Genomic DNA, 24,326 nt, shown 5'->3' on the forward strand with positions numbered 1-24,326 from the left:
GTCTATCGATACCAAGACACAGCTCCCTCCTATGTTTGATCGTATGGAATCAACGACAGAAGCGTGCAGTGAAAGTGCTGTAAATAGTTCTTCTTAAGGGTAGATTCATCTGGTATCCCTTGATTAGCACAATACTTTTCGAGAAACGAGCGTAGATGTGGTTGTTCAATTTATACAGTGGAATGTTGATGCATACAACCCCCCCCCCCCATGGCACTACAGTCCTTGAAGGGCCTTAGCCTACCAAGTGACCGCTGCTCATCCCGAAGGCCTGCAGATTAAGAGGTGTCGTGTGGTCAGCTCGACGAATCCCCTCAGCCGTTATTCTTGGCTTTCTAGACCGGGGCCGCTATCTCACCGTCAGATAGCTTCTCAATTATAATCACGTAGGCTGAGTGGACCTCTAACCAGCCCTCAAGTCCAGGTAAAAATCCCTGCCCTGGCCGGGAATCGAACCCGGAGCCTCCGGGTAAGAGGCAGGCACACTACCCCTACACCACGGGGCCGGCGATGTATATAAAAGCTTTACAAATGTCAGCCTAAAATGTACTAATTTCACTCCGTGTTTTCACGTCGGTTTAAAGTAGCTGCTGCGTATTCTTACTCTGCTCTTTTGATCTGAAGTTGAAGTTGTTTTCGAATGCTGTTGAATTTGAAATTTTTATCACATTTTACACTCATGTTGACCACTTTACAGTATACTACATCACCGTCACTCGTATAGACATTATTGCCTAATACCCACTGTTTAATTAAAAAGACCTAGAGCTCTTATCTTTAGGCATCTTTACAGTTTAATCAGATAAAACACTGCAATAGACAACCAGAAAGTTAGCAGATGAACGCACTTGTTTAAGCAAACCTTGGTAGGCTACTGTAAGAAGAAAGGAACGTCAGAAAGAAGGAAATAGTTGTTGTGGAATGGGTCATTATCCGTCTAGCTGCTTGTATTGCGAACCCTGAAAGACCTTTCTTGATCAGGGGAAGGTTTCTCGTATTTCTAAGGGATGTAAAACATGTAGATTTCAGTAGATTTTTCTTTTTATTCGGAAATCTTAAATAATCGATCACACATAAGAGAAAAATATACTTATATATGAACTAACGTTCAAAATATGCGCATATGCATTTTTAAAATATCCGGGCCCTAATGATTACACCGAACCTTTTACTTCTATTCTAGCCAGAGTCTGCAGTTTAAATCATGCAGTGCCTTCATCAATCTTTCTGGTGTCAGATATTTACTCTCTATGATTATTGCTGCTTACGTCAGTTTTGACATACTGTAAACTCCACTCTACAGTTCTTATTTCCCAAATTTCTTACCATAAAAGCCAAGCAGTCTTTGAAGTTTCAAAACATGGCCTGTAGTTCTGCAACGTTTTCCAGAAAATTTTAATCCGACCATTTATTATTTATTATTATTTTCCTTCACAATCTCCACATTTCGTATACAATCTCAGTATTATTCTGCAATACCACATTTCAAAGATTCGATTTCTCTGGACTTCTGTCCGACTCGTTGGCTGAATGGTCAGCGTACTGGCTTTCGGTTCAGAGGGTCCCAGGTTCGATTCCCGGCCGGGTCGGGGATTTTAACCTTCATTGGTTAATTCCAGTGGTCCGGGGACTGGGTGTTTGTGCTGTCCCCAACATCCCTGCAACTCACACACCACACATAACACTATCCTCCACCACAATCACACGCAGTTACCTACACATTGCAGATGCCGCCCACCCTCATCGGAGGGTCTGCCTTACAAGGGCTGCACTCGGCTAGAAATAGCCACACGAAATTATAATTATTATTATCTGGACTTCTTTCCTACTTATGTATGTATGTGCAGTGTATATCCGAGGTGTACATATTTCGTTTCGTTTCTTTAGAACCGAGTGAGTTTCCCATGCGGTCAGGGACGCTCAGCTGTGAGCTTGGATTCGGGAGATAATGGATTCGAATCCCACTGTCGGCAGCTCTGAAGATGTTTTTCCGTGATTTCCCATTCTCATACCAGGCAAATGCTGGGGCTGTACCTCAATTAAGACCACGGCCCTTTCCTTCCGATTCCTAGCCATTTCCTATCCCATTGTCGCCATAAGACCTAACTGTATCGGTGCGACCTAAAGCCAATTGTAAGAAAAAAGTTTTACCGAGCTCGATAGCTGCAGTCGCTTAAGTGCGACCAGTATCCAGTATTCGGGAGATAGTAGGTCACCTAGCTTTCAGCTTGAATTCGGGAGATAATGGGTTCGAACCCCACCAAGTAAATGCTGGGGCTGTACCTTAGTTAAGGCCACGGTCGTTTCCTTCCCAGTCCTAGCCCTTTCCTGTCCCATCGTCGCCGTAAGACATATCTGTGTCGGTGCGACGTAAAGCCAATAGCAAAAAAAATGTTTCTTTGGAAAGGAAATACTCATTTAGTGACCAAGCGACGGCGGTCTTAATTATAAGGTACAGCCCCAGACATTTCCTGGTGTGAAAATTGGAAAACCACGGAAAACCATATCCAGGGCGTTCGACAGTTGGGTTCGAACCCAATATATCCCGTATTCAAGCTGAAAGCTAGGTGACCAAAACCGTGCGGCCACTGGCTCGGTTGTGTTAACGTTCTTTGGTTGTCGGTTTAGAGATATCGATGGATTTCTTTTAAAACCTCGTATGTCCAATGTTCTTCGTACCCATCATATTCCTTAAGACGGGTCATGTCTCCCAGCCACATATCGTCCCTTAAGAAACAATACCGCGTATCTGACAATGCTCTTCCCATCCATTATGTTCTTTAAGACTGGTCACGCGTCCCAGTCATATATCGTCGCTCGACCGGTAAAAGGTTGTATTCCACAAAGCTTTTCCTATCAATTATTCTCCTTAAGACTGGTCACGCCTCCCAGCCACGTATGGATATGCAGTCCGTCAGAACAAATTTTGTTGTGTTCATTTTCCTATGCCCATCGGTAAAGGAAAATGAACCTTACAGTACCGTACTGTAGGAATGTACGTTTGCATTACGTATTTAACCACTCCTAGTGTACAATGCATGTAAGGTTCATTTTCGTTTAATCGTCCACATAGGAAAACGAACACAACGGACATTGTTCTGATGGACTGCGTATCCATATGTGGCTGGGAGGCGTGACCAGTCTTAAGGAGAATTATGGATTGGAAGAGTATTGTGGGATACAACGTTTTACCGGTGAAGCGACGATATGGATATGTAGTCCTTGAGAACAATTTTCGTTAAGTTATGCTCATTTTCCTATACCATCGTTTAAAGGAAAATGAACTTTACTGTACCATACCGTACCGTATCTTAGCATGAAGCATTTGCGCACTCCTACAGTAAAATGTTAATTTTTCTTTATACACCAGCATAGGAATATGAGCACAACGAAAATTGCTCTGATGGACTGCATATCCATATCGTCCCTGTTTTGCCAAAACGGCGAATGTGACAATGCTCTTACTATCCATTATTACCCTTAAGTCTGGTCACGCCTTCCAGCCACATATTGATATGCGGTCCATCAGAACAATTTTCGTTGAGTTCATTTCCCTATGCGGGCGTGTAAAGGAAAATGAACCTTACTGTACCCTACTGAAGGAATGTACAGTATGTTTGCATGACATTTATCCACTCCTAGAGTGTGGTGTATTTAAGGTTCATTTTCCTTTACACGCGCGCATAGGAAAATGAACTCCACGAAAATTGTTCTGATGGACCGCATATCAATATGTGGCTGGAAGGCGTGACCAGACGTGACCAGTCTTAAGGGAAATAATGGATAGGAAGAGCATTGTCACATTCGCCCTTTTGGCAGAACAGGGACGATATGTGGGTGAGAGGGGTGACCAGTCTTGAGGAACATAGTGGATACGAAGATACGCGGTATTGTTTCTTAAGGGACGGTATTTATATGTAGTCCATCGGAATAATTTCCCTTGTTTTCATTTTATTATGCTAATGTGTAAAGGAACATGGACCTTACCGTACCGTATTTTTAGAGATGTCCTTTGCATAGCGAATTTATTCAAAGTGCGACAACATTTTATTTTACGTTTCTTTGCAAATATGTTTGTTCACCAAGCTCCTCAATTTTGTTATATCTTCTAGATCATCGTTTATTTCCACTAACCAATTGTTGCGGCAGTAGTGTCCTTGTCGGACACCAGTTATTATTTCGAACGATTCAGAAGTTCCTCCCAGAATTTTAACATTTTATATTGTATTGGTGGGAGGGTTCTTTTTACACAATTTGCTTTACGTCACACTGACACTGATAGGGTTTATGGCTACGAAGGGATAGAAAAGGGCTAGAAGCTGGGAGGAAGTGAGCGTAGCCTTAATTAATGTACAACCCCTGTATTTGACCGGTGTTAAAATGAGGAACCACTGAAAACCATCTTCAGCGCTGTCGGCAGTGGGGTTCGACCCACTATCTCCCGAACGGTAGCCGACAATTACGTGACACAAATCGCACAGCCACTCGCTCGGTGATAGTTTGTTTGACATATTCCTCGTTTTCCTGTCGACTTGGAATTGATCTTGTACAGGGCTGGCCAATATACGGCCCTCATGCCACATACGGCCTGCCAAGGATTTTTAAGTGACCCTCATAAATTTTCAGGGTTTAAAACAAAACAGAAAAGACACATACGTTTCTAGTTTTTTAGTTCATTGACTGGTAATATCACTCACACAGCCATCACATAGCAGCTGCACCTATTTTCTTAGTTTAAGTAAAATCTTTCAACAGTCGCAATATTAATTACACTGGGGAACAGTGACATTTGTGTCTTACAATTTCGACCTATTTCCGGGGATATTTGTGTCACTGATTCCAAAAATTAATTCAGTGTTTCCGTATCAGTTCTATTTTTTTGAAACGGCTTATTCACATTATATACTACTCTAACCATACTGGTCTGCATATAAATAAATGTATCACTCGCATACAATCAAGTACAAAAACATTTGGATGGATCAAGCACTTTCTTCTTCATGAAGCAACTGTACCTATCTTACAACCAATTATATCGTCCCTGTTCTGCCAAAAGGGCGAATGTGACAATGCTCTTCCTATCCATTATTTCCCTTAAGACTGGTCACGCCTGGTCACGCCTTCCAGCCATATATTGATATGCGGTACATCAGAACAATTTTCGTTGAGTTCATTTTCCTATGCGCCTGTGTAAAGGAAAATGAATCTTAAATACACCACACTCTAGAAGTGGGTAAATGTCATGCAAACATACATTCCTTCAGTATGGTACAGTAAGTTCATTTTCCTTTACACACGCGCATAGGAAAATGAACTCAACAAAATTGTTCTGATGGACCGCATATCAATATGTGGCTGGAAAGCGTGACCAGCCTTAAGGGAAATATTGGATATGAAGTGCATTGTCACATTCGCCGTTTTGGCAGAACAGCGACGATATATTTTTTACCATTATCACACTGGGTTAATTAATTTTATTTCATCAGGTGGACGAATTCTCGTTTCTGTGATTTCCTCCGATGGAGTGATCTTGGACATTCTCGCTCGATGCTCCAACTGTAGTCCGTTATCATAATATATGCCATCGTCTACGATGCCATTCTTCCATTATACTTATTTCCTGGTGAAAACACTCACCCTGTTCCTCACTTACATATCCAAGACAACCTGGAAATAAGCCCTAATGACTATGCAGGTAGAGAAATTTGATGCTCGTGTTATAAACAAATCCACAAAAAGCAGTGAGAATATTCTCCACTAGTTCATCATAGTTAGAAGCCTTATAGTTTCCAAAGAAAGTCTTCCCTACTATACAAACGACGACCACGCAGCTGTCTAAGCATCGTTTATAAAGTTAAATGATTATTTCCACTTTACAGGGTAGTAAACATCAAATTTTATTCTATTCGTTACCTGTGTAGTAATATCTTCAATTTCACCACGTGACACCCCAGAATCTGCAAACCACCTTGGTGAGCAGCAATATACATTACAAAACAGACAATAAGACAAAACAAAAAAGTATAAAGTAAAGTTAAAATAAAATGAAACCTGGCCAGACAATACAAACAAAACAGTAAATTATAGAGCAAAGAAAAACATGACACGTTAGAAGTTTTGGTATTGTTAGTAGATTTAGTTTTAAGGCACAATTCGGTATGCAATTTTATGACATAAACGGATTTTCAATTCACAAATCGTCGTTCAAGAAACAAAACCTCGTTTCTTTCGTCACAATGCTCTTTCTATCCATTATTTTGGTTAAGACTGGTCACGCCTCCCAGGCACAATAGGATATGCAGACCATCAGAACAATTTCCGTTGTGTTCATTTTCCTATGCAGGTGTAAAAAAGGAAAAAGAACCTTACCGTGCCGTATTGTAGGAATATATGTTTGCGTGACGAATTGATGCACTTTTACACTATAATGTATTTGAGGTTCATTTTCATTTACACGCTACCTCTAACTAGACGAAGTAGTGACATAAATATTTAGAAAATGTTACGAATTTAATTTTTGATGTTTAAAACAGGTTTTTGCTATACATTATACATGACCATTTCCCGTTAGCCTCTTCATGGTTATCGGAAGCGGAATTCGTGCGTATACCAGTCATGGGCATTCGGGCGTACGAATGTGTGGACATTGAATTCAATGGAACGTTTTGAAATAAATCACAGAAAGCACTGAATTATTTACGAGTTATAACCAAGTATGTTTTCACTTTTCATTCAAACATCCTACCGTCATACGCACGTGTTATGCATTAATTCGGAAACTAAAGCTGGAAACTTCCCCAAAAATTCTATTGAAAATAGAAATTTACTCGAATGCATTTTTTCGCGGAGGATGGAAACGAGTAGTAGTAGTACTATACAACATCACAAATCACATATTTCATTTTAAAGCTAACAGAATTTGATCCGTACATTATTAAAAATATGTATAAATTGTGAAAAACACAAACAAGTGTACTAGGTAGCAAATTTGTTGTGAGAAAAATGGGGAGCCGTTTTCAGAACGACCGAAAGCTTTCCAACTTGAAGTTGTGAAGATTATTATGATGAGGCTTCTAAGGTAGGCTGATTAATAATAATAATAATAATAATAATAATAATAATAATAATAATAATAATAATAATAATAATAATGAAATGTCGTTTAGCTTTTAGTGCTGGGATATCCCAGGACGGGTTCGGCTCGCCAGATGCAGGTCTTTCTATTTGACTCCCGTAGGCAACCTGCGCGTCGTGATGAGGATGAAATGATGATGAAGACAAGACAAACTCTCAGCCCCCGTGCCATTGGAATTAACCAATTAAGGTAATGTAATGTAATGTCGTATGGCTTTTAGTGCCGGGATAACCCTGAAGGGGTTCGGCTCGCCAGATGCAGGTCTTTCTATTTGACTCCCGTAGGCAACCTGCGCGTCGTGATGAGGATGAAATGATGATGAAGACAACACATACACCCAGCCCCCGTGCTATTGGAATTAACCAATTAAGGTTAAAATCCCCGACCCGGCCGGGAATCGAACCCAGGACCCTCTGAACCGAAGGCCAGCACGCTGACCGTTCAGCCAACGAGTCGGACGCCAATTAAGGTTAAAAATCCCCTACCCGGCCGGAAATCGAACCCGGGACCCTCTCAACCGAGGGCCAGTACTCTGACCGTTCAGCCAACGAGTCGGACATAATAATAATAATAATGCTGTATAAAGGAAAATGAACCTTACCGTACCGTAATGTAAGATTGTATGTTTAGATGACATATCTACGCACTCCTAGAGTGTGATGTATTTAATGTTCACTTTTCCTTACAGTTTGGCATAGGAAAATTAACACAACGAAAATTATTCTATCTCTATCTGAAAAATTACTGAATAGAAAACATTCAAATTTTCGCCCGGCTCTTTGACTGATTGGCCAGAAAGCCCCGAGTTCTATTGCCGAATGAGCCAGGCATTTCAACTGTGAGCTGTTAATTCCTCTGGGACTGGGCATTTATATTCGTCTCAATATTATGTCGTCGTCTACACATAACACCTTACACTATTAGAAACACGCAACAGTGATTAAATTCCTTCACATAAGGCTGGCGTCAGGAAGGGCATAAATCTAGGCCAAATCCATGATTCCCCAAGAATTTGCGATAAAGTGTCAGGAATAAGAATAAGTACGAGACTGAATTATTTAAATTCTGTAACTCAAGGAAACTATTCCTTTTACCAGGAATATTGTATATTCTAAATAAAATATTCGGTGAAATGGGAGCTTACCATGTTTAGCGCTTTGCTACTGTAATATCTTGCTCAATTCTCATACCACAACTGAGCTCCGTCTGTCTCGTGTTGTTGTAAGCGAAAGGCACTTAACTTGGACAATATCGTTTATAAGAATTTAAGAAACTTCCAATTAATCCATTGAAACAAAGTGCATTGCTCCGGACATTTCGAAGGACAAATTACTCTTTGAAACGACAATTACTCCTCAAGCCTCATTTCCTCTAGGGAACCACACGGTTGGACGCGGTATGATTTTGCAGCACGAAAGGGCACGTGATAATCTAATCAAAATCGCATAAAACACAATTTTGTCCATTGGTGGACATACCATTTTTATAAGGATACTTCTCACATATCGTCGCTCCTGTGCCAAAACGGCGAATGTGACATTGCTCTTCCTATCCATTATTTTCCTTAAGTCTGGTCACGCCTTCCAGCCATATATTGATATGCGGTCCATCAGAACAATTTTCGTTGAGTTAATTTCCGTTTATTCGTGTGTAAAGAAAAATGAACTTTAAATACATCACACTCTAGGAGCGGGTAAATATGTCATGCTAACATACATTCCTGCAATGTGGTACAGTAAGGTTCATTTTCCTTTACACACGCGCATAGGAAAATGAACTCAACGAAAATTGTTCTGATGGACCGCATATCAATATGTGGCTGGAAGGCGTGACCAGTCTTAAAGGAAATAATGGATACGAAGAGCATTGTCACATTCGCGGTTTTGACATAGGAGCGACGATATCAAACCCAAGGTCTCCAACTTCTCTTCCTATGGAATCCGAACTCGGTGTTTAGACAGTACCCTCGTCCAGAGCAGTGCCTGGCATCAACTTCCTCATCCCCTCCTGTGCTATTTTTCACTCCCCGCCAACTGCCGCATTCAGGTGCACGACTGTCTTAAGAGACACTATTCTTTTCTTCTTCCATGACGACAGTCGTACCCAAAAGCTTCTATCACGTTATTTGTATTCTTGTGTGTGTTTCTGGCCTCGTTCTCACGTAGTAAGTACTATCTTTCCTTATCTTGTATAAGAGATATATTTGAACTATTTCACGTGGTATTTTAATGTTATATTCTTCACCAATTAGCTTACCATTCCTCACTCATGCTAACTGGGAATCGTATTCAAGATTAAACATTCTACTGATGCCGAATACCACTTGAGTTAACAATACTTAAGTAATAATTTCTTTACGTTCTATGTCCGTATGAGGGCTCACAACCCCGTAATGTTCCTACTTAAAGCAATAATCATCACTATATTATTATTATTATTATTATTATTATTATTATTATTATTATTATTATTATTATTATTATTATTATTATTATTATTATTATTATTTGCGATGAGGCCTGCTAAGGAACACGTGCCAATTTCAATTCAGTTCTTCATACTTTGTTGTTTTCTCTTCCGCTCCTTCCAATATTCTTTCATCCTTTCACTATGCTGTTTCCTTCTGTCCTCGGAGCACTTTGACCAGGCTTCTTGTTCAATCTTCCTTGGAAACCTTCCATACTTACTATCCTCTTTCTAAGAATTTCTCTGTCCATAGTGTTTCTTCTTCTCTTATGTTATTTCTTTCTAAATCTTTCTTTACTTCTTGAATCCAGCTAGTTTCTGCCTTTTTGTCCCAAAGGTACTTGAAAATCCTTTTTTCTGGATTCATCCCTTCTGTAAATATGTCCAAAAAATTGCAATCTCCTTTTTCTTATGGTTTCTGTTATGTTTTCTATGTTCCTGTAAATTTCATCATTAGATCTTAATTTACTTACTTCTTTTGTTTTCACAGGGCCTGAGATTGTCTTCATGATTCTCCTTTCTAGTACCTCAAGTTTATCTAAAATATAGTTTAGTACCAGGCATTCACTTCCATATAAGCATTCCGGTTTCACCAATGTAGTGTCTTAATTTAAGATTTTTAGACGGACACTTTTTGTTATAAAAATACTTTGTGATACCATATGTTCTTTCTATCTTGTGTACCGTTTCTTCTACTGCAGATTTGTCTAAACCATTTTCTCGAATTGTTTCTCCCAGATATTCGAATTTCGGTACTCTTTCCACTGGACCAATACCTGTTGCCAAAAATTTTGGAGCATGATTGATGTTTGGAATAAATTTTGTTTTTCCTACGGAGATTCTTAAACCTGTCTTGTTGGCTATTTCTTCGAAGAGATTTTTTTTTTGCTAGGGGCTTTACGTCGCACCGACACAGATAGGTCTTATGGCGACGATGGGACAGGAAAGGCCTAGGAGTTGGAAGGAAGCGGCCGTGGCCTTAATTAAGGTACAGCCCCAGCATTTGCCTGGTGTGAAAATGGGAAACCACGGAAAACCATTTTCAGGGCTGCCGATAGTGGGATTCGAACCTACTATCTCCCGGATGCAAGCTCACAGCCGCGCGCCTCTACACGCACGGCCAACTCGCCCGGTCTTCGAAGAGATTGATTTGTGTTGTTGCACTTGTTAGGTATTCTGACAATATAGCGAAATCGTCTGCAATTGCTAGGCAATTCATTTCAATGCCTTTGTTTTTTCTCCCCAAAGTTACCGGCAAAATGTTATGCTCTTTAAGCTTTATGTTCCAAATTCTTACAGTTTTCTTTAGAACACAGTTGAATAGAAGGAGTGAAAGACCGTCACCTTGCCGTACCCCTGTATTTAACTTAATGAATTTCACCTTTGAAATTGTGTCAGTTAGGGTTTCACGCATTAGTTTTGCCAATTTAGTTTTCACTGCAGATTCACGAATTGTTTTATCTATGGTTTCTCTATCAACCGAGTCAAAGGCCTTTTTAAAATCTACAAAAGTCACAACAATGTCTTTTGAATTCAATATATTATGGCGAATTATGGATTTTAAGTTAAATATTTGTTCTGAACAAAAAACTATCTTTTCGAAATACAGCTTGATACTCACCAAGTTGCTTGTCAAGTGATGTTTCTACTCTATTCGGCAATATTTTTGGGAATACCTTGTATGCAATTTGCAGAAGAGAGATGCTTCTATAGTTATCAACCTTTTGTTTGTCCCCTTTCGGGTGTATCAGAGCCACTTTCCATTCTTCTGGAATACTCTCTGTTCTCCAAATATCTTCAAAGATTAACTGCAGCTCTTCAATGATTTTTGACTGAGACCATTTCAGAAGTTCAGCTGTTATAGAGTATTCTCCACTAGCTTTATTATTTTTCAGATTGTTAATTACTTCTTTAATTTCTTCAGCAGTGGGTGGTATATCTTCTTCCAGATTTTCAGTTGTTTGAGAGAATTCCAACTTATGGTCGGGTTCGGGGCAGTTTAACAGTTGATCAAAGTGCTTCGCAAGTATTTCACAATTCTCAGCATTGCTTAGGCCAAGTCTACCATTTTCATCTTTGAAGCATATGCTAGGTGCTTGATACCCCTTTAACTGACTCTTAAAAGTCTGGTAGAAGTTTCGAGAGTTAGTTTTAACAAAACTGTCTTGCAGGTCAATAAGTTGTGATTTTTCGAAAGTTCTTTTAACTCCCATTATTATTCTAGCAGTGTCTTTCATTTGCTGTTTGAATTGGTCATAGTGCTCAGTCTTTCCAGAGGATTTAAAGTTTTTCCATTGTTTTATTCTCTCTTGTAATGCATCTTCACATATTTGAATCCACCAAGGTTTCCTTTTAGGTCTGAATAGCCCAAATGTTTTCTGGGCTGCATTGGTTATTTCTTTAGATAAATCTTGCCACTTCTCATGATGAAATACTATTATTTCTTCCTGAAATATTTCCAATGTTTCTTGTATAATTTGAAGTCTATTTGTATTATATTTGTTTACTCCTTCCCTTCTTCTGTGGTTGCTGTTGGGTAAGAATTTTAGTTTGATTTTAGACAAGTAGTGATCGGAATCAAAATCTCTGCTTCTTACTACCTTGATATTCATAATTTCTTTCGTGTTTCTTTCCAGCTGAAATTTACCTAGTAATGGATTTGAAGAAATCCATGTTTTAGCTTTCCTTGGAAATTTCTTGAAGAAAGTTGACATTAACTTCAGCTGAAAATGTTTACAGATGGTAATTAATCTCATTCCATTGATATTTATTGTTTGGTGTGCGGCCTATACAAATACTTCAAGATATAGTTACAGCAATGACTGTTTACTGTAGTGTAGCAACGGAATTAAAGTGAAAGCATGAATTACATGACAGAGAAACATTACTACAAACTAATACATGAAAACAAGTTCTTATTCTTCGTCGTCTTCTTCCTCTTCTTTCTGGTCTTTCCGCTAGATTTTTTCGGCAGATGCCCTTCCATGCGCCAAGCATGTAGGTGGATATATTTACTATTGCATGCTCTCGTGCCAGTTGTATTGTGGTGTATTGTGTCCAAATGAAGAAGTGTATCGTCGTTGCCGGGACAAAACCTCCTATGTGATAATATGTTTTGGAGATATACTAACCCGCAGCACATACATTGTGAAGAGCGAGAATGCCTTGACTATATGCACACGATATTGCACCTTAGATGACAGAACCTTACCAGCCAAAGTTCTATGGTAAAATTATTTCACATAGGAGGTTTTGTCCCAGCAGCGACGGTATATTAAAACGAACACAAAAGACCATTTCCCGAGCCAGAGAATAAACAATGCCCAGAAGTTGTCGTGGTTGGTAGTAATAATAATAAAGTTATTTGATTTACATACCACTAACTACGTTTTCGGTTTTCCGGAGATGCCGAGGTGCCGGAATTTAGTCCCGCAAGAGTTCTTTTTACGTACAAGTAAATCTACAGACACAAGGCTGACGTATTTGAGCACCTTCAAATAACACCGGACTGAGACCGGATCGAACCTCCCAATTAGGGTTCAGAAGGTCAGCGCCTCAACCGTCTGAGCCACTCAGCCCGGCTTGAGGTGGTTGCTAGAGTGCCGTGCTTTATACACATGGAGAATTGTGTATTGGGACAAACACATACACCCATTTCCGAAATCAGGGCAATTAACTTGAAGCGGCTAACATCTCTGACTCGGCTGAGAATCATACCCGGAACCTTCTGAATGGAAGGCATCGAACCGGATGACAGTAAACTAGTATATTCTTGCACATCGCCCATTTAGGAAGTACCATGGAGTATCTGAAGGCTACCTGGCCACCACAGTTAATTTGCCTCCTGTGTTAGAGATTAAAGAATCGAATTCCCAAAACATACGTGTGACATTTATAGTGCTAAACTGTAACTCTGTAGGTTTACAGATACTGAAATAAACGTGCCTAACGTGAAATTTCAACACCTCGGACACTCTTGAGAGACTAATAATTAATAACAAAATGCGCATATTAGCGAGGACACACTGGAAGTATCCTATTATTTGCTCAGCGAATACTGAAAAATGAAAACCTACAACCTGTTTTCCAGTCGTTGGCCGGGTCAGGGATGTAATGAGTGAATGATATATAGGCTATTAGTACGATGGGGTCGCCACTCCCAAAGTGATTTATTAATGACTGATAGATGTTATGAAATGAGAATGGAGAGTGTTGCTGGAATGAAAAATGACAGGGAAAACTGGAGTACCCGGAGAAAAACCTGTCCCTTCTCCGCTTTGTCCGGCACAAATCTCACATGTAGTGACCGGGATTTGAACCACGATATCCAGAGGTGAGAGGCCGACGCGCTGCCGTCTGAACCACGGTGGCTCTCAGCGAATACCATTCTTGGTAAATATATACTGCAGTAATTCCATTAATACACATGTGTAACCATGTTTCATGTTTGTGGGTTACTGTAGTCACGTCCTAGTTCGTGAACCATGGGCAACGGCTGAGTGGCCTAGTAAGTGGTCCTGAGAGTCGGGATACCAGTTGCTATGGAATGGGAGTGGGCATCTCGGACATATTCTGAGTCGTGGCCCTCCTTGTGCTCAGGCGGCTAGGACTATACAATTCACTGGTGGTCCATAACCCGTTAGAGGAGAGATCCTCACTTGGACTATGTGCAAGTAGGGCAGCATCCTGCTTCATGAATTAACCGATCTCAGATAACTTTAAGCAAGCCTCGGACCTATGGGAGTAATGGAGTCCCACTCCCATTTGACAGGCGAGTGACTCCTTGGAAACAACTTGGCGAAAGAAATGGAATTCGATGGGGAACTATCAATATTAATGGGGCTTATGGAAAAAAGAAGGTAGAACTGGCTGAGTCAGCAAAGAGGATGCATCTGGATGTGCTAGGAGTAAGTGATATTCGGGTAAGGGGAGATAACGAGGAAGAGATAGGAGATTATAAAGTGTACTTGACGGGTGCTAGAAAGGGAAGGCCAGAGTCTGGGGTAGGGCTATTTATCAGGAATACCATTACACGCAACATAGTTTCTGTTAGGCACGTAAATGAGCGAATGATGTGGCTAGATTTGTCAATGGGAAGAATTAGGACAAGAATTGTGTCTGTGTATTCACCATGTGAGGGTGCAGATGAGGATGAAGTTGACAAGTTTTATGAAGCATTGAGTGACATTGTGGTCAGGGTGAACAGCAAAGATAGAATAGTGCTAATGGGCTATTTCAATGCGAGAGTTGGGAATAGAACTGAAGGATACGAAAGGGTGATTGGTAAATGTGGGGAAGATATGGAAGCTAATGGGAATGGGAAGCGTTTGCTGGACTTCTGTGCTGGTATGGGTTTAGCTGTTACGAATACATTCTTCAAGCATAAGGCTATTCACCGCTACACATGGGAGGCTAGGGACACCAGATCCATAATAGACTATATCTGAACGGACTTTGAATTCAGGAAATCTGTTAGGAATGTACGAGTTTTCCGGGGATTTTTCGATGATACAGACCACTATCTGATCTGTAGTGAACTAAGTATCTCTAGGCCTAGGGTAGAGAAAGTGAAATCTGTCTGCAAGCGAATAAGGGTAGAAAATCTCCAGGACGAGGAAATTAGACAGAAGTACATGGATATGATTAGTGAGAAGTTTCGAACAGTAGACAGTAAGCAGGTTCAGGATATAGAAATTGAATGGGTGGCATACAGGGATGCTGTAGTAGAAACAGCAAGGGAATGCCTAGGAACAACTGTGTGTAAAGATGGGAAAAGGCGAATATCTTGGTGGAATGATGAAGTGAGAGCAGCCTGTAAACGTAAAAAGAAGGCTTATCAGAAATGGCTCCAAAAAAAGGGCCGAGGCAGACAGGGATTTGTACGTAGATGAAAGAAACAGAGCGAAACAAATAGTTGTTGAATCCAAAAAGAAGTCATGGGGAGATTTTGGTAATAACCTGGAAAGGCTAGGTCAAGCAGCAGGGAATCCTTTCTGGACAGTAATAAAGAATCTTAGGAAGGGAGGGAAAAAGGAAATGAACAGTGTTTTGAGTAATTCAGGTGAACTCATAATAGATCCCTGGGAATCACTGGAGAGGTGGAGGGAATATTTTGAACATCTTCTCAATGTAAAAATAAATCATCCTGGTGGTGTTGCAAACAGCCAAGCTCATGGGGAGGAGGAAAATGATGTTGGTGAAATTATGCTTGAGGAAGTGGAAAGGATAGTAAATAAACTTCATTGTCATAAGGCAGCAGGAATAGATGCTAAGGGCTTTGCGTCACGCCGACACAGATAAGTCTTATGGCGACGATGGGATAGGAAAGGCCTAGGAGTTGGAAGGAAGCGGCCGTGGCCTTAATTAAGGTACAGCCCCAGCATTTGCCTGGTGTGAAAATGGGAAACCACGGAAAACCATTTTCAGGGCTGCCGATAGTGGGATCGAACCTACTTTCTCCCGGATGCAAGCTCACAGCCGCGCGCCTCTACGTGCACGGCCAACTCGCCCGGTAGGAATAGATGAAATTAGACCTGAAATGGTGAAGTACAATGGGAAGGCAGGGATGAAATGCCTTCATAGAGTAGTAAAATTAGCGTGGAGTGTTGGTAAGGTACCTTCAGATTGGACAAAAGCAGTAATTGCACCTATCTATAAGCAAGGGAACAGGAAGGATTGCAACAACTATCGAGGTATCTCATTGATTAGTATACCAGGCAAAGTATTCACTGGCATCTTGGAAGGGAGGGTGCGATCAGTCGTTGAGAGGAAGTTAGATGAAAACCAGTGTGGTTTCAGACCACAGAGAGGCTGTCAGGATCAGATTTTCAGTATGCGCCAGGTAATTGAAAAAGATGCTACGAGAGGAATATGCAGTTGTATTTATGTTTCGTTGATATAGAGAAAGCATATGACAGGGTACCGAGGGAAAAGATACTGGGGGACTATGGAATTAAAGGCAGATTATTAAAATCAATCAAAGGCATTTATGTTGACAATTGGGCTTCAGTGAGAATTGATGGTAGAATGAGTTCTTGGTTCAGGGTACTTACAGGAGTTAGACAAGGCTGTAATCTTTCACCTTTTCTGTTCGTAGTTTACATGGATCATCTGCTGAAAGGTATAAAATGGCAGGGAGGGATTCAGTTAGGTGGAAATGTAGTAAGCAGTTTGGCCTATGCTAACGACTTGGTCTTAATGGCAGACTGTGCCGAAAGCCTGCAATCTAATATCTTGGAACTTGAAAATAGGTGCAATGTGTATGGTATGAAAATTAGCCTCTCGAAGACTAAATTGATTTCAGTAGGTAAGAAATTCAACAGAATTGATTGTCAGATTGGTGATACAAAGCTATAAGAGGTCGATAATTTCAAGTATTTAGGTTGTGTGTTCTCCCAGGATGGTAATATAGTAAGTGAGATTGAATCAAGGTGTAGTAATGCTAATGCAGTGAGCTCGCAGTTGCGGTCAGCAGTATTCTTTAAGAAGGAAGTCAGCTCCCAGACGAAACTATCTTTACATCGGTCTGTTTTCAGACCAACTTTGCTTTACGGGAGCGAAAGCTGGGTTGTCTCAGGATATCTTATTCATAAGTTAGAAGTAGCAGACATGAAAGTGGCAAGAATGATTGTTGGTACAAACAGGTGGGAACAATGGCAGGAGGGTACTCGGAATGAGGAAATAAAGGCTAATTTAGGAATGAACTCGATGGATAAAGCTGTACGCATAAACCGACTTCGGTGGTGGGGTCATGTGAGGCGAATGGAGGAGGATAGGTTACCTAGGAGAATAATGGACTCTGTTATAGAGGGTAAGAGAAGTACAGGGAGACCAAGACGACGATGGTTAGACTCGGTTTCTAACGATTTAAAGATAAGAGGTATAGAACTAAATGAAGCCACAACACTAGTTGCAAATCGAGGATTGTGGCGACATTTAGTAAATTCTCAGAGGCTTACAGACTGAACGCTGAAAGGCATAACCGTCTATAAAGATAATGTATGTATGTATGTATGTATGTATGTATGTATGTATGTATGTATGTATGTATATATGTATGTATGTATGTATGTATGTAACCATATATATATATGGTGTACTGTATATATATATATTTCAAGAACTTATTACAGTAAAAATACCATTAACATCTCTCCTGACCTTAGATAAAAATTCTCTACAACATTGTTCAATGCTTTTCATTTATTTTGGACATGACCATCTTTCGCTTTGTTTCATCCTTTGTTTCAATGGTATAGCATTTCATCATCTTGAAGAGAGTTGTTTCTTTGTGTAACAGTTCTTGATTTTCTTTCCGCTGTCTTAATTTTGCTAAAAGAAAACTCTTCCCTCTCCACAGCTTGTCGTTGGCAAACCTATGCCTTTCGGTTAAATTTCATCCGCGAGGTACATCAAAGAACTCACGTGAAATATAAAAAGTTTAAGTTTCAGTGAACATTTTTCTAGTGTTTTAAACTTTGAGAATTAAAGGACAAAGTCTTGAAGTAAATCGCCCGCCGGATACATGGAAACTCATTAAACGGTGCAGCTCTCTATATCACGTAAGACAGCGGTTTCCTACCGCCAGCAATGTGATTAACAACAGACCACAGTGGTACTTAAGTGAAATGTGTTTCTCCTGTTTCATGATGTAGGACAGCGACTCTTGTTGAGAGGCTTAGAGCATTTATCTAATTTGGCAGGACTGAGCACGACGAACTTAAGATGTAAGGTTTCTATCTAGCAGACAATATGAGTGTCAGGTTGGGAGGCTGTATAAAATACGGCTATCCCAGATCCAAACCTTCATTGGTGCATGTTTACCTTCACCCAGGGGGTGATGTATTGAAGGATCTTCTACTCTCACTTGAGGAAGTTGTGTCTTACTTTATTTCCAGACATCTTTCCCATCGTCAGAACATTGTGTGTAGCGCAGCTGGTGTACAGTATATAATAGTCTTTTATCTGACTAGATACACTTATTTTCAATGAACAAAAAGCGATGTACGATGCTGATTTTAATATATAGGCTAGTAGTTGGTCGCTTTATTCAGTGAGCAGTTATTCTGAACCTTTGTCTTAAGATAAGATACTGTAACATATTAGCATAAATACTGCAATTACATAGTCTATCCAACAACATTCGCTTACGGTATCTATTGAAATCGACTTGAAGAAGCTGGATATATTTGAATTTGAAGACTGTATATATTTGAAATTTGTTCGTGTATTTTAAGATGTTAACAGAAGAACGTTTCCTTCAGAAAGCATAGGTATACTTCCTGACTTCAGTGTCTTTGTTTCATAGAAAACGTAAAAGATTCGTTTTACATTTGAACCATTCTACTCGTATTATGAACACCGTAAATTCAGAAGTATTTTCTTGCTCCCTATAGATAATATAAATAGGTAATACATATCTCAGAGGGAGTTCTTGGCAGAGTGGATATTTTCAAGAAATGAAAGGAGACATTTTCGGCATGACCAGATTTAACTTTACTTGATAGAGTCACTTGATTTCATAAACTCTAACGATGATAGAACACGAAAGTGTTTTATTTTAGATTTAAAATTTCTACTTAGGGCCTATGTACAAAATAAAAGTCCGTTTGAGTAAACAACTTTCACAACCAGAATATTCAAATCGAAAGCACATTTTGCATGATTATAAAAGGGGGGAATTAGTAAAAGAAAATCAATTTTACTTTTTATAAAAATTATTGTTTAGAATTTCCTCATTAATTCCAATATGTTTAATTGATTTTGGATGACTGCATATATTCGTAAATTATAAAAACACGTTACTGCATAAGCCTCTTCTCCAGATTTCACGAGCACTTGTTCAGTTATGACTACCTATCCCGGGAACTATTTGCTCTAGAAGGCGATCATCCTTCATAAGTAGGCTACATTGGTTTCTATGATATTACTTCATATCTGATGTTGACGTGGTAGGAAATATGGTAGAATACACGTCTCGTAAGTGGCATTACTCTTTCAAGTATAATTTATGAGAAACTACACCTTTTTTTAATGTTTCCCATTTACTCAGAAACTCCCTAAGGTATAGCTCTGAAATTGTTACCTCTCATTAACAGCATTATGTTTATATGGATCAACAATGGTAGAGATTCCCCAAACAGTTTTATTATAAATATTTTTTAAATATATAAATGTAAACATTTAAGAACTCGATTTAAAGAAACCTCCTATACGATAATATTTTTTTAGATATACTGATCCGCAGTACATACATTATGAAGAGCGAGAATGCCTTGACAATATTCACACAATATTGCACCTTAGATGACAGAATCTTACCGGCCGAAATTCTAAGCTAAAATATTTCACATAGGAGGTTTTGTCCCGGCAGCGACGATATCTTGATTTCAATTAACGGTAGAACCAAAGAAGTAGATCAATAAATATACTAGATATGAGCTTGTGTCAAAATGTATTTATATTTCCCTGAACAGATCCATAGAAACCGGGATGTAAGTATGTTAAATTGAACGTGGCCAGAATAGGACTTTAGTACTCAACTTGATATTTCGATATAATAAAAACTAAGGAACTTGTAGTTTTATGTGGCAGGTGATATCTTGATCACAGTGACAAGATTTGCAGGTATTATTATAGGACTTTTATTTTTTCTTATGTATATCAGTGATAAGTGTAAAGAGGTGGAATCAGAGATAAGGGTCTTTAGAGATGATGTTAATCTGTACAGAGTAATAAATAAGTTACAAGATTGTGAGGAACTGCAAAATGATATCGATAATGTTGTGAGATGGACAGTAGGGAGTGGTATGATGACAAATGGGGTTACAGGTCAAGTTATGAGTTTCAAAAATAGGAAAAGCCCTCTCAGTTTTAATTACTGCCTTGATGGGGTTAAAGTTCCTATTGGGGATCATTGCAAGTACCTAGGTGTTAACATAAGGAAAGATCTTCATTGGGGTAATCACATAAATATGATTGTAAATAAAGGGTACGGATCTCTGCACATGGTTTTGAGGGTATGTATTGGTTGTAGTAAGGATGAAAAGGAGAGGGCATATAATTCTCTGGTAAGACCCCACCTAGAGTATGGTTCCAGTGTATGGGACCTTCACCGGGATTACTTGATTCAAGAACTGGAAAAAGTCAAAAGAAAAACAGTTCGATTTGTTCTGGGTGATTTCCGTTAAAAAAAAAGTAGCGTTACAGAAATGTTTCAGAGTTTGGGCTGGGAAGATTTGGGAGAAAGGAGACGAGCTGCTCGACTAAGTGGTATGTACCGAGCTGTCAGTGGAGAGATAGCGTGGAATGTCATCAATAAACGAATAAGTTTGAGTGGTGTCTTTAAAAGTAGGAAAGATCACAATATGAAGGTAAAGTTGGAATTCAAGAGGACAATGTGGGGCAAATATTCCTTTATAGGAAGGGGAGTTAAGGATTGGAATAACTTACCAAGGGAGATGTGCATTAAATATCCAATTTTTTTGCAATCAATTAAGAAAATGCTACGAAAGCAACAGATAGGGAATCTGTAACCTGGGCGACTGCCCTAAATACAGATCAGTAGTGATTGATTGATATAATTCTAACCAAAATGGCATAAATATCCATTTTTAATAACTCCACACCACCTTGCTCAGAGGTCAGCGGTGATGTCACTCAGCAATCATACATACATATATACATACATACATACATACATACATACATACATACATACATACATACATACATACATATCTTTGCCCTAGAGATAAATACGACTAAGTCACAAACAGTTTTACAGGAGAGTTAAAATAATGCTTTTTAGTGCTTGTTCCCTTGAACATTCGCTAACGAAACGCTTCCTAAACTTCTTCGTTAAGCATATATAAAGGAGATTATAACGAAAGGTTACAGACCTATTTGTGTGGTTATGAATGTATTTAGGGGTTGCAGTAAGTACATAAAGGACAGGTCACATACCTCTCCGGTAGTATCACAAGTAGATTTTGGTTCTATTGTATGGGGGATCCTCACCAGAACTATTTAATTCACGAACTGAAAAAGAATCCCAAGGAAAGCAGCTCGATTTTTCTGGGTGATTTCCAACAATAGAGTAGCGTCACGAAAATGTTGTGATGGGAATATAGCGAAAAGCTGCTCGACTAAGTAGTACGTTCTGAGCTGTCATTGGAGAGATTGTGTGGAGTAACATTAGTAGACGAATAAGTTTGAATTATGTTTTTAAAATAGGAGATATCACAATATGAAGATAATGTTGGAATTCAAGAGGAAACATTAGGGCAAATATTCTTTTATAGAAAGAGAAGCCAGATATTGGAATAATTTACTAGTGGAAATGTTCGAAAAGTTTTCATATTTTTTGAAATTGTATAAGAAAGAATTAAAAAATGATAGGGAATCTGCTCTAAATGCAGACCAGTGATAATCGATTAACTCTCTTGCAAAATAATACATTTTTCAACTTTTTGATAACTAATCATCATATTTGGATTTTTCTTCCATTCACACTGGAAGTGTACTGGACTTGGTACTTCTACCTCGACTGGTTAGCTCGCTTATTACTGTGCGTGGGCGATAGAGTTTTGCGCCCTGAAAAAGAGCGCAGATAATTCAGCAAACATGTATTAAATCTTCAAATTCGTAATTTTAGAAGACGGGCATAGTGCTACTGTATGTATAGTTTACATCTAGATATTGTACGTCGTATGAAGCAAGACAAACTGCTCGTAATCTTAACTTTTCATGAAGATGTGTCTCCGTTTCTTCAGAATAAACGATGAGTGTTCTAATTATTTCAATCCAATACCAACATGATTAGTACTCAGGATTTTAAGCATCAAATGTATCAAATGAAATGAACACATCCAATTATGTTTCATAAGCTCGATTATAAACTAGACTTTACATTTGTTGAAGAATTTACATATTGCACTTGATAATCCTAGTGCATGAATGTTGTCAGTGTAGCCACCTGTACATATACCTTGATTTCTTCAAATACATTTATGTATGATGCAGGAGAAAAGCCATCTGATTTTTGGCAGATTGTTGTTATACCTATTCCTAAGAAAGCCGGTGCTGACAAGTGTGAAAACTACCACATCATTAGTTAAGTTTCTCACGCCTGCAAAATTTTAACACGTATTATTTACAGAAGAATGGAAAGACAAGTTGAAACTGAGTTGGGAGAAGATCAATTTGGCTTCAGAGGAAATGTGGGAATACATGAATCAATCCTAACTTTACGTCTGGTCTGAGAGAACCGAATTAAAAAGACAAGCCCACGTACATGGCGTTCGCAGATCTAGAAAAGACATTTGGTAATGTTGATTGGACCAAGCTGTTTGAGATTCTGAAGGTGATCGGGATCACATACCGAGAAATGAGAATTGTCTACAATCTATACAAAAATCAGTATGCAGTGATGAGAATCGAGGGCTTTTACGAAGACGCAGCAATCCAGAAAGGAGTGAGGCAAGGCTGTAGTTTGTCCCCTCTCCTTTCAATGTTTGCATAGAACAGGCAATAAAGGAAATCAAAGGGGAATTTAGAATGGGTATCAAAGTTCAAGGAGAGGAAGTCAAAACCCTGAGATTTGCCGATGATATTGTTATTTTATCTGACTCTGAAAAAGATCTGGAGAAATTGCTGAATGGTATGGAAAGAGTCTTGTGGAAGGGATACAAGATGGAAATAAGTAAGTCCAATACAAAAGTAATGGATTGGGTCTAAGAAAGTCTGGTGATGCAGGAAAAATTAGATTAGGAATTGAGGTCTTAAAGGACTTAAAGGAAATAAATAACTATTGTTACTTGGGTAGTACAATAACTAATATGGCAGAAGTAAGGAGGAGATAGAATCCAGACTAGCAGAAGCAAAGAAGGCCTTACTTAAGAAAAGAAATTGGTTCACCTAGAACATTGATAGAGGAATTAGAAGTATGTTTTGAAGACTTTCGTCTGGAGCGTGGCATTGTATGGAAGTAAAATTTGGACGATAACTAGCTCAGAAAGGAACAGAATAGAAGCTTTTGTAACGTGGTGTTAGAGAAGTATGCTGAAGGTGAAATGGGTAGATGGAATCACGAATGAAGAGATACTGAATGGAATTGGTGAGAGGAGATCTATTTGGCTAAATTTGACCAGCAGGAAAGATAGAATGATAAGGCACCCAGGTCTTGTACAGTTGGTTTTTGAGGGAAGTGTAGGTGGTAGGAACGGTAGAGGTAGACCAAGATACGAATATGACAAGCAGATTAGAGCAGATATAGGATGTAGTAGTTATGTAGAAATGAAAAGTTAGCACAGGGTAGGGTAGCATTGGGGGCTGTATAAAACCAGTCTGTGGACTGATGACTTAAACAACAACATATTTCCAGAGCATTTACATACCTAATTTGGTCATAATTATAGCATAAAAGTCGTTAGGGCAGCCAATTTTTAAATTTTATTTATTTGTCCCCTTTAAAGTGTCTAAATCAAGGTGCCTGGTCCTCTCTTACCTTTGATCACGTTTAGAACACATGCTGATACATTAGGTACCCTATAATTTAAAAGAGCTGCATTATACTAACACTGTCACATGTATGCTATTTGCTTTACGTCGCACCGACACAGATAGGTCTTATAACGACGATGGGATAGGAAAGGCCCTGGAGTGGGAAGGAAGCGACCGTGGCCTTCATTAAGGTAAGGACATGGGAAACCGCGGTAAATCATCT

The sequence above is a fragment of the Anabrus simplex genome, chromosome 2 (genome assembly GCF_040414725.1).
Source record: "Anabrus simplex isolate iqAnaSimp1 chromosome 2, ASM4041472v1, whole genome shotgun sequence".
NCBI lineage: Eukaryota > Metazoa > Arthropoda > Insecta > Orthoptera > Tettigoniidae > Anabrus > Anabrus simplex.